This window comes from Rousettus aegyptiacus, unplaced genomic scaffold, assembly GCF_014176215.1.
Source record: "Rousettus aegyptiacus isolate mRouAeg1 unplaced genomic scaffold, mRouAeg1.p scaffold_m13_p_6, whole genome shotgun sequence".
NCBI classification, from domain to species: Eukaryota; Metazoa; Chordata; class Mammalia; order Chiroptera; family Pteropodidae; genus Rousettus; species Rousettus aegyptiacus.
This window is the reverse complement of record NW_023416309.1, coordinates 70917040-70928296: the sequence shown is the minus strand read 5'-3', so window position 1 is coordinate 70928296 and position 11257 is coordinate 70917040. Positions and strand designations below refer to the sequence as shown.

General features: G+C 44.0%; 1 pseudogene; it reads left to right on the top strand.

Moving 5' to 3' along the window:
- Window positions 1-7514: 7514 nt before the first annotated feature.
- LOC118604420 lies at window positions 7515-7614 on the top strand (annotated as a pseudogene).
- Window positions 7615-11257: the final 3643 nt, after the last annotated feature.

The window sequence follows — 11257 nt, the reverse complement described above, 5'->3', positions numbered from 1 at the left end:
GAACCACATTGCTTGCAGTGAGCCTCTTTGTACCTTACCTATTTCTGATCCTTGCAACAGCAACAAGGGCAGTAATACTAACCTCATTTTACAGATGAAAATACTGAGGCTCAGGGCACCATCAGTCTGTTCAGTGTCACCCAGTGAACAAGTGGAGCTGCTCAGAGTGGGACCCAGGAGCTCTGACTTCTCATCTTTTTCTTTCATCTGCCAGGGACGAGTTCACCTCAACTTACTGAAACCACTTTAATTTGCTGCTCTTGTTTCTCAGTTCTGAGGGTCAGACAGAATTCCTCAGAAAAGACATGGTGATTATTTCCAATCCAGCACTGACCTTTGCTCTTACACCCAGCACTCAAAAGGGAGTGCCTGACCGTGCCTGAGTGCCACTCCCTGCATACCTGGGGAGGAGGGGACGATGAGCTCAAACCAACCAGGGCTTTGATTTCAGTTCCCTGGGAACAGCTGCCCATCTCTAATTCAGAGTTTTAGGGGCCACACCAGCTCGATCTTTTGGGCTCCTTGTCCATGTGAAAAAAAATCTTACAATTATTTGCCACCTTGGTTACATGTAATCAACCAAGCTGCTGGCCTGGCTAAAAAGCACAGTTCGGCCAATTAAATGGTCTCTCGACTTTGGGGTCTTCCAGGCCAGCTTGGAGGGGTGTTGATTGTACCGGGGGGTGCGTGAGGAGAACAGGGTGGGGGCACTGCTGAGGGAAGAGGTGGGTGCACTGAGAGTGCGGGCAGGTCCTGACCCTGCCCTACATGTCCCACCTGGGCAGATGTAGGGAGGAGGCTAGTGAGAAGGGCCGGTTCTGGGTGGTTCTGCTCTGTTTCCTCCTCCTGTAGCCCAGCTCGCATCCATACAAGGGCACAAACAGCCGCTGGGAAACTTTCTGTCCTATCCCAGTGCTAAAAGCTTTTCTCCCCAGCAGGGAGTCTCCCCAACAGACAATCAAGATTCACTCTTTCCTCCCAAGATCTAAGCTGAAGGGCTAACTTCTTCTTCTGTATAGCAGGACCCTTCATAGAATATCAGAAGTAGAAAAAGCTATGGAGACCCCTTTTCTGGTTTCCATGAGAAAGAGTCCTCGGGGGACAAAATACCCTCCCTGTGTTCTGGCCAGCCAGAGCCAAGTTGACAGACCCTGGCTGGGTGCAATGTTCTGGCCACTTGCTCATTCAGCCTCTGAAGACCCATGCCTCCCCCGGTCATCTGAACCTCTCTGACCACCTCCAGGCAGATCTCATGTACACTCACCTGTTCCCTTAGCAGGACATTCCAGGTGGGAGAGGCAGCATGTCCCTGCTCCTTTGCCCACGGCTCCAGGTCCACAGAAAGCCTGCATCCCTCTTCTTCTGCCCATGTTCAGACTATAAGTCCAGTTTCTCAAGAGGCAGCTCAATGTTGAGGGAATACCAGGTGATCCAGAATAGCAGGCTAAAAGCCAGGATCAGGGACCCTGTGTAGACCAAGAAGTCCCAGTAATCGAGGGAGGCAAAGATGCCCAGCAGCAAAAGCACCAGCCCCACTGCGTCAAGCAGGAGGGCCAGGACGAGGAAGAGTGCACACTGCCCGGGGTGGCATCTTCCCCACGGCCTCCCCAGGAGCATTGCCCCAGAGTGGTGTGAGGAGCCCAGCTGCACTCCCAGAGGTGATTTGCATGGGAGGGTGAGCAAACTAGTGAGCTGTCTTTCTCCTGCTGCCTTCTCTCCAGGCTGGGTGTGAGCAAATGAGTGAGCTCTCTGTCTGGAGCCACAAGGAAGTACACGTGGATTTACCTTTATGAGCACGGCAGCCAGTGGGGCAGGATATTTCTTAATTATTTCATGGCTCAGTAATGATCCTGACCAAAAAACCCTGACATCACTGTTCATGGGACTGTTCATCACTGGGGCCAACCAAGTTACATGGCAGAGGAGGAGTCAGGGTGCTTTTGGATGGACTTGCAATGTCCTGGGACTAGGAATACTGAACTTGTGGGCTGGAAGAGGGGCTGCCCTGCACCTTGTTCTCTGGACAAGGCCTGCCAGGTTTCTGGGACATGATTTCTTCAGCTCACGTGGTAGGCTGGGTTTTCATAACCCTTCTCTCTTCTGCCCTACTCTTCCTGATGGGCACAGGAGGTTTTATGTAAAAGGTTGGAAGAGAGTTTGCTGACATAAAGAAATGCACTGTAAGAATTGGTCAGTATTAGCAAGAAAAGTTTGCTGTACTTCATAGAATCTCTACACTAGAGACCCAAGGACCTGTGCTTCCTTCAGTAAGGCTCATCACGAGGTCTAAAAGACTGAGATGACAGAGGGGGGACAGCAGGGAGAGAAGGGACTTTTGGCCTCTGTCTATGGTGAACTGGTGTGGACTGAAAGGCAGCTCTGGCCAAAGGCAAGAAATGCTCACCTAGTTCTCTGACTATGTTTTAGATTGAGAAACTTCACATTTGCTTTCTGTCTCAGGGATGCTGAGGGGTTATGTATAAAACAGGTGCTCTTATCACCAGGCCACTCACAGGGTGTTCAGAGTGAACATCACCCAAGGAAAATGCAGCAACGGTCTTCAGCCACCTCCTCACAGCTACAGATGGCTGTCCCTGTCCCAAATAACTGGCTTAAACTGGGCACCAAACCTTTCTGTGACTCATTTTCCCCAAACGACTGAAAGAGATAGTTTCCACTCTTCCTTTTGCCTTCTTCAGGGGGTGAGAATAAAAAGATGGTTCAAATTTAGTTTCCTACATGTAAAATAAGCCAGGATGAATGAGGAATGTTCAGAAACAGTATCGAGGAAGGGGAAAATTGTATAAGCAGTGGATTTAAGGATCTGAAACATTGCAAGACTTGGCTCAAGCCAGGTGGCCAGTCCGGAGTGTCTCCAATGAGAAGCAGCTGAGGCCAATCTCCCACCCCGTATTCACCTCCTTTTCCTGGTGTTTCTTCAGAAACAGTTAGGTACCTATACAGGGACACCACCCCACTCAGTACTGGAGAAGCCATGGCTCTTCCACTCTCTTGCCCCCCAGCTTTGACTAGGAAAGAGTTTCTTGGGAAGGATAGCTAATGGACAGCAATGCCTCTGCAGGGGCAAGCTGAGCACCCCTATGATGGCTGTGCAGGCTGACATGTCCTGGCCTGGCTATCTACAGGTTTTCAGGTTTCTTTGCAGAGTCCTGTGTGTGTATATTTTAACAGCAATTTAGTATTCAAATTTCTACGTGCTGGAAAGTCTCTGAGTCCTGGGCCAACCAGCATGGTTGGTCACTGTACTCTCATCTGACGTAAGATGATGTGTCAAAGAGAAGCTGGTAATAGGGAGTCTTCTCCCCGGCACCCCACTTTAGGTCGGCGTCACTCACTATAGACCCTCAGCATTCCAGAGAAACACTGGTCCCTCAGGTTCTGTATCTCTTCAACATTTTGATTTTGACTATTTACACACAGAGACACGTTTCCAGCTGGAAAAAAAAAAAAATGATGACATGTTCACCAGCAAAAGGAACAAAATTGAAACTATTTACAATTTCAATCTCCAGAGCTAATCATCATCCAATTTTTGGTGTTTGTCCTCCAGAAACATAAATATCCCCTTTCTGTCTTATGAAAACGGGCCACAGTGTGCACTCTGTTCTGCACCCTGCTTTTCCCTTCTCACTATCCATGGCTGTTCTTCAGTATGGCTAACTGCAGCCTCCCAGAAAACAGCCCAGGCTGTGAGGAGCCCTCCACGTCTTCCTGGTGGGTCTTTCTTGCTCTTGTTTCCTGATGGTCTGTATCCTATGTGTGGAGGCAGTCTAGATATTTACACAGCTGGGAGAGACAGAGAAGAATGGCTGCTGAAAAGCCAGGTGAGACTCAAGCCCTGGAGTGAGGCAGGCTGGAGGAAGAGGTGGGAGACAAGAGCAGCAGGGAGAATGACTAGAAGTGTGGGAAACAGAAAATGGCTGGGGTGGAGGCTGGCCTAAACCAAAGGCCAGTCATCAGCAAAAAACATTTGACTCGACAAAGGTCAGTTTCCTCTGCCCAGTTTTAACAAGAAGGATGCCACAACCCTCTTTCTCCCACAGAGAGCCTTCATGGCCCATTCACTTGTCAAGCCTAGCATCTACTGTTGGAGATAGATGCATGAGGTTCCCAAGGCTGCTGCAACAGAGAACCCCAAACTAGGTGGCTTGAATGACAGGAATTGATTTCTGTCCTAGTTCTGAAAGTCAAAAAAGTCTGAGATCAAGGTGTTAGCAGTATTGGTTCTATCTGTCGGCTGTGAAAGAAAATCTTCTCCATGCCTCTGTCCTTGCTTCTCGTGGTTTGCTGGCAATTTTTGTCATTCCTTGGCTTGTAGTTGCACAACTTTCATAATCAAGTATCATTCTCCCAGTATGCATATCTCTGTGTCCAAATTTTCCCTTTTTATAAGGACACCAGTTATGGTATATATAAGTAGGGGCCCACCCTACTCCAGTACAATCTCATCTTACTCATTACATCTGCAATGACCCTATTTCCAAAAAGGTTACATTCTGAGGTACTAGCAGTTAGGATCTCTACATACGAATTTTGGGGACACAATTGAACCCATAACAATAGCTAAAAGTGTTGTTTGTTTTTGTACATCCTTTCTTCAGCTTTAGCTATAGTATAGATAGAAAATTTAGACAAAAACAACTTTCAGAAACAACATAATTACAAAGTCTGTACCCATTAAAGGAGGCATAACATGACACCAGGCACCAGGAAGAGTGCTTCAGCCCCTGCAACACTGAGATGCTTGGTTGTCCCTGTGTCACTGGGAGACACGCTAAGGAAGCAGGGCTTCTCTGCGCCTGGGCTCTGGCTGGCTCCCACCTTGTTCACTAAGTCAGGGAGCTCACCCTCCACAGTGACACAGTGACCCCGGCGTGGTTAGAAGATGGAGCCAAAGCAGGGTTTAAAATTAGGCCAGTATTATTGAGCGCCTGTTATATGTCAGGCAGCAGGAACAGAATCAAATACAAAACCTGACATCATGGAACTGACATCGGAAGGGGGAGACAAATAAGTAATACATAAATGATGTCATTTCAGATTATGTATTTTTATAAAGATGATAGAAAATGTTACAGAACCAAGGAAATGTAAAACAGTAGACACGTGCTTTTTGAAGCACGAACACAGTGTGTAGGGCACAGCTGGGTGCCTAGCCCCTGGCCTGTGACTTTCAGGTTTGGTCCCTTAGAATCCCTCTGCTCCTCTACTTCTGAGACTTCTCAGAGCTCCTGGGGCTATCGGCACCCCAGTGGCTCAGAGAGGTTGGTCTATCTGCTCCTGCCTCACAGTTCTGCCTCCTCTTGGCAACTGAGAACTTGTCACTCCCATGACAAAATCGTCAGAATCTGTCATCTCCTGTGATGCCACAAGGATGACAGCCTCTCTATGACATAGATCCTAAGGGGCAGGCTGAGACTAAAACAGGGACAGGCCAGTCAGGTGCTCAGCTGACCCAGAGTCACAGTTCCCAGGCCTGACTACATGAATGATCAAGGCTCTGTCACCTTCTGAGTGGTAGTCTCAGGTGTTGGGTGAGTGTAGTCACACCAGCCTTTGCCACTCACTAGCTGTGCTACCTTGGGCAAGCCTTTTGCCCTCTTGTGCTCAATTTCCTCATGGGAAAAGAATCCTTTGCTTGACAGGGTTACTGTGAAGGTTAAGTGAATTCATAGGTATAAAGTACTTAGAACCTGCATGCTGTAACATAGTATTACTATTGTGATTGCTGCTAATACTTTACATTCTTTCCTCCAAGATACTTCTGTAGGGAAAACCCTAGATGGGAAGGGACCCTCCACTGGCTCTCCTGCACCACCATTTTCTACCCTTTAACAATCTTGGCTTTACCTGGTTGCAGCTCCCTGTCCCCTTGCCTTTCCTTAGCCCCTGCCTCCCCTGACCTCCTTGGTCTAGTTAGAACATGCTGAACCTTCTCTCCATCCTTGATGGTTACAAATCCATCCTTGACATATACAATTCTTTTTTCTAATGAAATGTTATTCCAGTTCCCAATCCCTCATCTCTGCTGAAGCTGTTCTTTGTCTTCATCATTCTCAAATCTCTTGACTTTCCCTATTCTCATAATTCAGTGTTTATCAAGTCTTGTCATATATGTACTACCCCCAGGATTCTGTCACAACTGCAGTCTACTTCTATTATATATTATATTAATTTGTTAGTACGATAATACTTTGTTAATTCTTTCTTTACATAAATTTTTTAACTAATTCAATTAATTATTGTTACCATCTGTGGAAAACTGATATCACTTATAATAGACAACAGATATTTAAGAATATGTACACTGAAAATAAAAATATGTAAACCGGATCAGAAATTCTCAAACTTTTTCGGTAATGGGTCAGATATTAAAGGTTTTAGACTCTGTGGACCTATGATACAACCATTCATATCTGATGTTGTAACATAGTAATTATAGACAATATGTAAATGAATAGCTGTGTTCCAATAAAAGTTTATTTACAAAACCAGGCAGTGGGCCAGTCTTGGTAACGCCTGAACTAGACACTGATACCTATTGAAGTTACAAACTGAGAGGACTATTTTCACTTTCTCAAATAAAAGTGTGTGATTCACAGATTTCAGAGGGGATAGATTCATGGCACCAATTGGAAATTTTGTCTTGGAAGTCATAGGAAAGACTAGATGAGAATTAAAGTGACTGTGTCTTTTAATGGGTGCCAGCCAAAATCATTTCACATACCCCCAGGGATACAGTACCAGAATTTAGAAAAACATTGACCTAGATCAATGATCTCTAATCAGTCTTCATGTACTCCCCCACTTTTTCCCAGGCTGGGGCCAAGTTTCAGTATTTTAAGGAATATATTCACTCTTTTCTTAGGAGCATCTGACAATTTTCAGCTCTCTTTATTATTCTTCTGTTAGGTTACTGAGTTGAGGGGCTCTTGAGAGTTCCCCAAAGTGTCCCGTTTGGCCTCTAGAATCCATCTACTTGTAATTCAGGGGCTCCTCCCTGCTACTCAGCGCACCCTTTATCCCTTCCTGCTAGTCTTCCTTATTCCCCACAGAACTGCTCTAAACCTTCATTACTTTTAATGAGACCCCAAGATCATGCCCCCATGGCCACCTCCTCCTTGCTCATCACCTTCCCTCTCAGCAGGTTGATGCTATTGCCTCCTGTTTAGCAGGGAATCCTATTCCCACACACTTGTGTTGCACTTCCATGTCCAACAGGCTTCCTTCCTCATTCAGCATCAACCAATCTCCCAGCAGCCCTGTTCCTACTTTAAAGCTAAGAGCAGCTGAGAGATTCAGTTCCTTTACCCAGCAAGTAAAGGAGTTGTGGTTACAACCTGGTCCTGTTGGTAGGTATGCACTGCTTACAAATACTACTTCTCCCTCTTTTTATGCTCCCAATCATCATGCCAGTTCTTCCCAACATCCTTAGTGAATCAATTTAGTTTTTTTCTTATTCCCGTTTAATTAAAAAATAGATATATTAGCATTTGCTTCAATAGCATGTATACTAAAGTTGAAACAATACAAAGATTAACCTGGCCAATGCACAAATATGACATGCAAATTCACGAAGTATCCCATTTTAAAAAGTTGTTTTTTAATTATTTAATTGTGGTAAAATATGCACAAATAAATTGATGATTTTAACCATTTTTAACTATATAGTTCAGTAGCATTGAGTACATTCACTACCATCTATCTCTAGAACTTTTACATCTTCCTTAAATGAGAAGCTGTACTCATTAAAGGATAACTCCCCACCCCCTCTCTCCGCAGCCCTCCCTGGCAACCACTATCCTACTTTCTGTCTCTATGAATTTGACCACTCTAAGTACCTCATGTGAGTGGATTTATCTCTTTGTAACTAGGTTATTTCACTTAGTATACTATCCTCAAGGTTCATCCATATTGTAGCATAATTTTCTTCCTTTGTAAGGCTGAATAATATTTCATTGTATGTATCTACTACATTTTGTTTAGCCATTCATCCATTCTTGGACACTTGGGTTGATTACACTTTTGGATTATTGTGAATAATGCTGCTATAAACATGAGTATACAAATATCTGTACATGTCCCTGCTTTCGATTCTTTTGGGTATATACCCACAAGTGAAATTGCTAGATCATGTGGTAATTCTATGTTTAATTTTCTGAGGAACTGCCATACAGTTTTCAATCACAGTTACACCATTTTACATTCCCACCAGCAATGCACAAGGGTTTCAACCTCTCCACATCCTCACCAAAACTTTGTTTTCTGTTGTTTTGATAATGGCCATCCTAATAAGAGAGAAGTGGATTCCTATTTAATTTGATAGTTACTTTTAAAACAGTACCTGTTACATTTAAGGAAGTAAATGTTGAGTTTCCATCTCCTTCACCAGGCTGGGCATCCCTTTCAGACAGGGAGCAGCTCTGCCTTCTTATAACCCAACACCTAGTGTTTATTCTCTAAGGTTTTTTCACCGGAGTTCCTCCAACTCTACCAAGATACATTCAAAATCCCTCTGTGTTTTTCCTCTCTCCCTTCTCCACTCTGTATCTGAGGAAATAGTACCCCTGCAGCAACCTTTCCAAAGCAAAATGCTTCTACAATACCTTGAAGTCTAATCACTCAGGGAAATGGTCTTCTGGATTTTTGTGTGTGTGTGTGTGTGCCATACCCATTTGGTTTTGTCATCTGTTTCTACTGGCATTCAACTCTGAATTCGTTGCTGGGCACATAGTAAGAGATGTCAGAGCTACAACTCCTAAGGTGTCATCCCCCGGATATCTGCTGGGTCTGGAGCTAGGATCTTTCCTTGTCTCACTATTTTTCTTGCTGTCACTTACCTGCCTCAGGAGCAATCAGCTGCACAGCCTGTTTGCAAGATCCTAGGGTTAAGCTGCACAAGGCTCTGCTGCCTGTAATCCCTTTCCTCTTCCTGCCTGTCCAGGGCCAAGCTCCAGGGTCTCTACTTGGTGCCTCCATGTCCCTACTCTAAGGTAGAGCTATAGGACTAACTGCCTCTCCACCAGTAGGCTCTGCTGGGGCCCAGGGCTCGGCTCTCTTGAGCTGCTAAGTCAGCTCTAAATGAGTGAGAGAAACACAGTGTCTGCTTTCAGGGAGCTTAAGTGGTTAGAGGAAGGCGGAGAAAGGACATAGGGAAGCAGATATTAATCAATCAAGTAAATGAATATATAAATACGACAGACATTAATGGTCCAAGGTGAAAAGCTTCTATCCTATGAGAACATGAAAAAGAAGACATGGACCAAAGCTTCCCAGAGGAACTGATGTTTAAGTTGAGATTTAAAGGCTGAGAAGATGAAACTAGGTGAAGAGGTTGAAGATGAGGTGACAGCTTTTTAGGCAGAGTCAGGAGTATGTTCAAACTGTGGCACTGCTGATATGGCTGAGACAAGAGGAAGAAAGGAAGTAAAGAGCCATCTTTCCCATAAGGGCATTGGAAAGTTGTTGATGTGTTTCAAGCAGAAGATCATGTGATCCATATTTTTAAAAGAGGGCTCTGGTTGCTGTGTAAAGACATGTGACAAAGCAGTAAGCATGGTTGCAGTAAACCAGGAAAGTGATGCAGTTGGTGACGGTGGTGATGGAAAGAAGTGGGTCAATCTGAGAGATAACTAGGGAGTGAAATTGACAGAACACTGTGACAAATTCAACATGGAGGTAAAGGAAAAGGAAGAAGTCCTTGACGAATACCAGGTTTGTGTTTTGTAAAGCTGGGTGTTAATGGTGACTTCTGAGACAGGACGTACTAGAAGAGAGCCGGTTGTGGTGGAAAAATCACGAGTTCGATTTTAGATGCAGTAGGTTTGGATGCATTGGTTGGGAGCTCTAGCTCTGGGCTACAGATATGAATCTGTGAGTCAGCAACAAATTGCTAGTAAGGATGAAATTATTCAAGAGTTCTTGAGATAGAGCACAATATGAGAAGAGGATCTCAGATGGGTCCCTGAGAATCTCCCACATGTATTGGCTGGGTAGAGGATGAGCCAGCAAAAGGGGCAGTAAAAGAACATCTACAGAGAGGAGGAAACCATAAGCTTGTTGTACCTTGAATCCAAAGAGAGAGAATGTTTTAAAAAGAAATGAGTGGTCAGCTGTGTTGAACGCTCTTGAAAGGTCAAGTCTGCTAAATATCTTTCCAGGACTAGAGCAAGTGGAGGGGAGTGCTCTGAGGAAATGGCTTTGTCTTCTCCTCCCTTCTCCAATGTATTTGCTTGTCGTTCCTCTAAGCCCATGTTTGTTGAGGCTGCAGGCAAATGGCCCAAGGGAGGTGAGCAAGTACCTTGACTCTTCTAAGCCTGGCCAGAGGAAACTGGAATGGGAATGTTTTCCTCGTAGAGTGAGTGAGAGCTGGGGAGCCAAAGATGGAAAGTCCAGGACAAGAATAAGAACCCCAGAGACCTTGAGAAGAGCCTGATTCACAGAGATCTGGGGTGCTAGCCTTGAGAGAGGGGCCATAGGGGATAGGGGGTCAGGAGAATCCAGCAAGAGAGTTAATACCCTTGCTTGGAAGATTTGGAAAAAATCCCACTACCGTGTGATTTTAAATATCCCACTGAAATTTCAGAATTTAATATATCATAACCAAGCATATTTAAAGACTTAGAAGCACTAAATACTATTTTAATTAATTAAAAATTTAAATCATTAATAATTTTTTTAGTGTAGTGAAAACATGTCACATAAGATCTACCCTCTTAATAAATTTTTAAGTGCACAAAATGGTATCGTTATCTATAGGCAGTGTCATACAACAGAGCTCTAGAACATATTCATCACCGGAACTTTATATTTACAAACTTTATTTAAAAGCTACATACTATGTATCTTAAGATATTAGAACAAAAAGCAATATAAACTAAAGAAAGTAGATAAAAGGCAGAAATTAAAGATAAACGCTGAAAAAAAAAAAAAACAGAAAAACAGGAGAAAGAATTTTATTTTGCCAAATTTGGGGAGGCAGTGAGAACATGGCATAGAATGTGTAAAGTATAGCATGCAGTATAGTATATAATACAGAATATAATACATAGTGTGTATATATATATAATATATTATCTAGTATAGTATATGTATAATGTAATGTAGAGTTGGTTTGAAGAGTCCCATTCCTGAGTGGGTTCTCAGCTGTGTCAATATAGACCAGCACTGCCCAGTGTAATTTTTTCTAGTGATGGAAATTCTCTATAATCTGTGCTGTCCAATACAGTAGCAACTA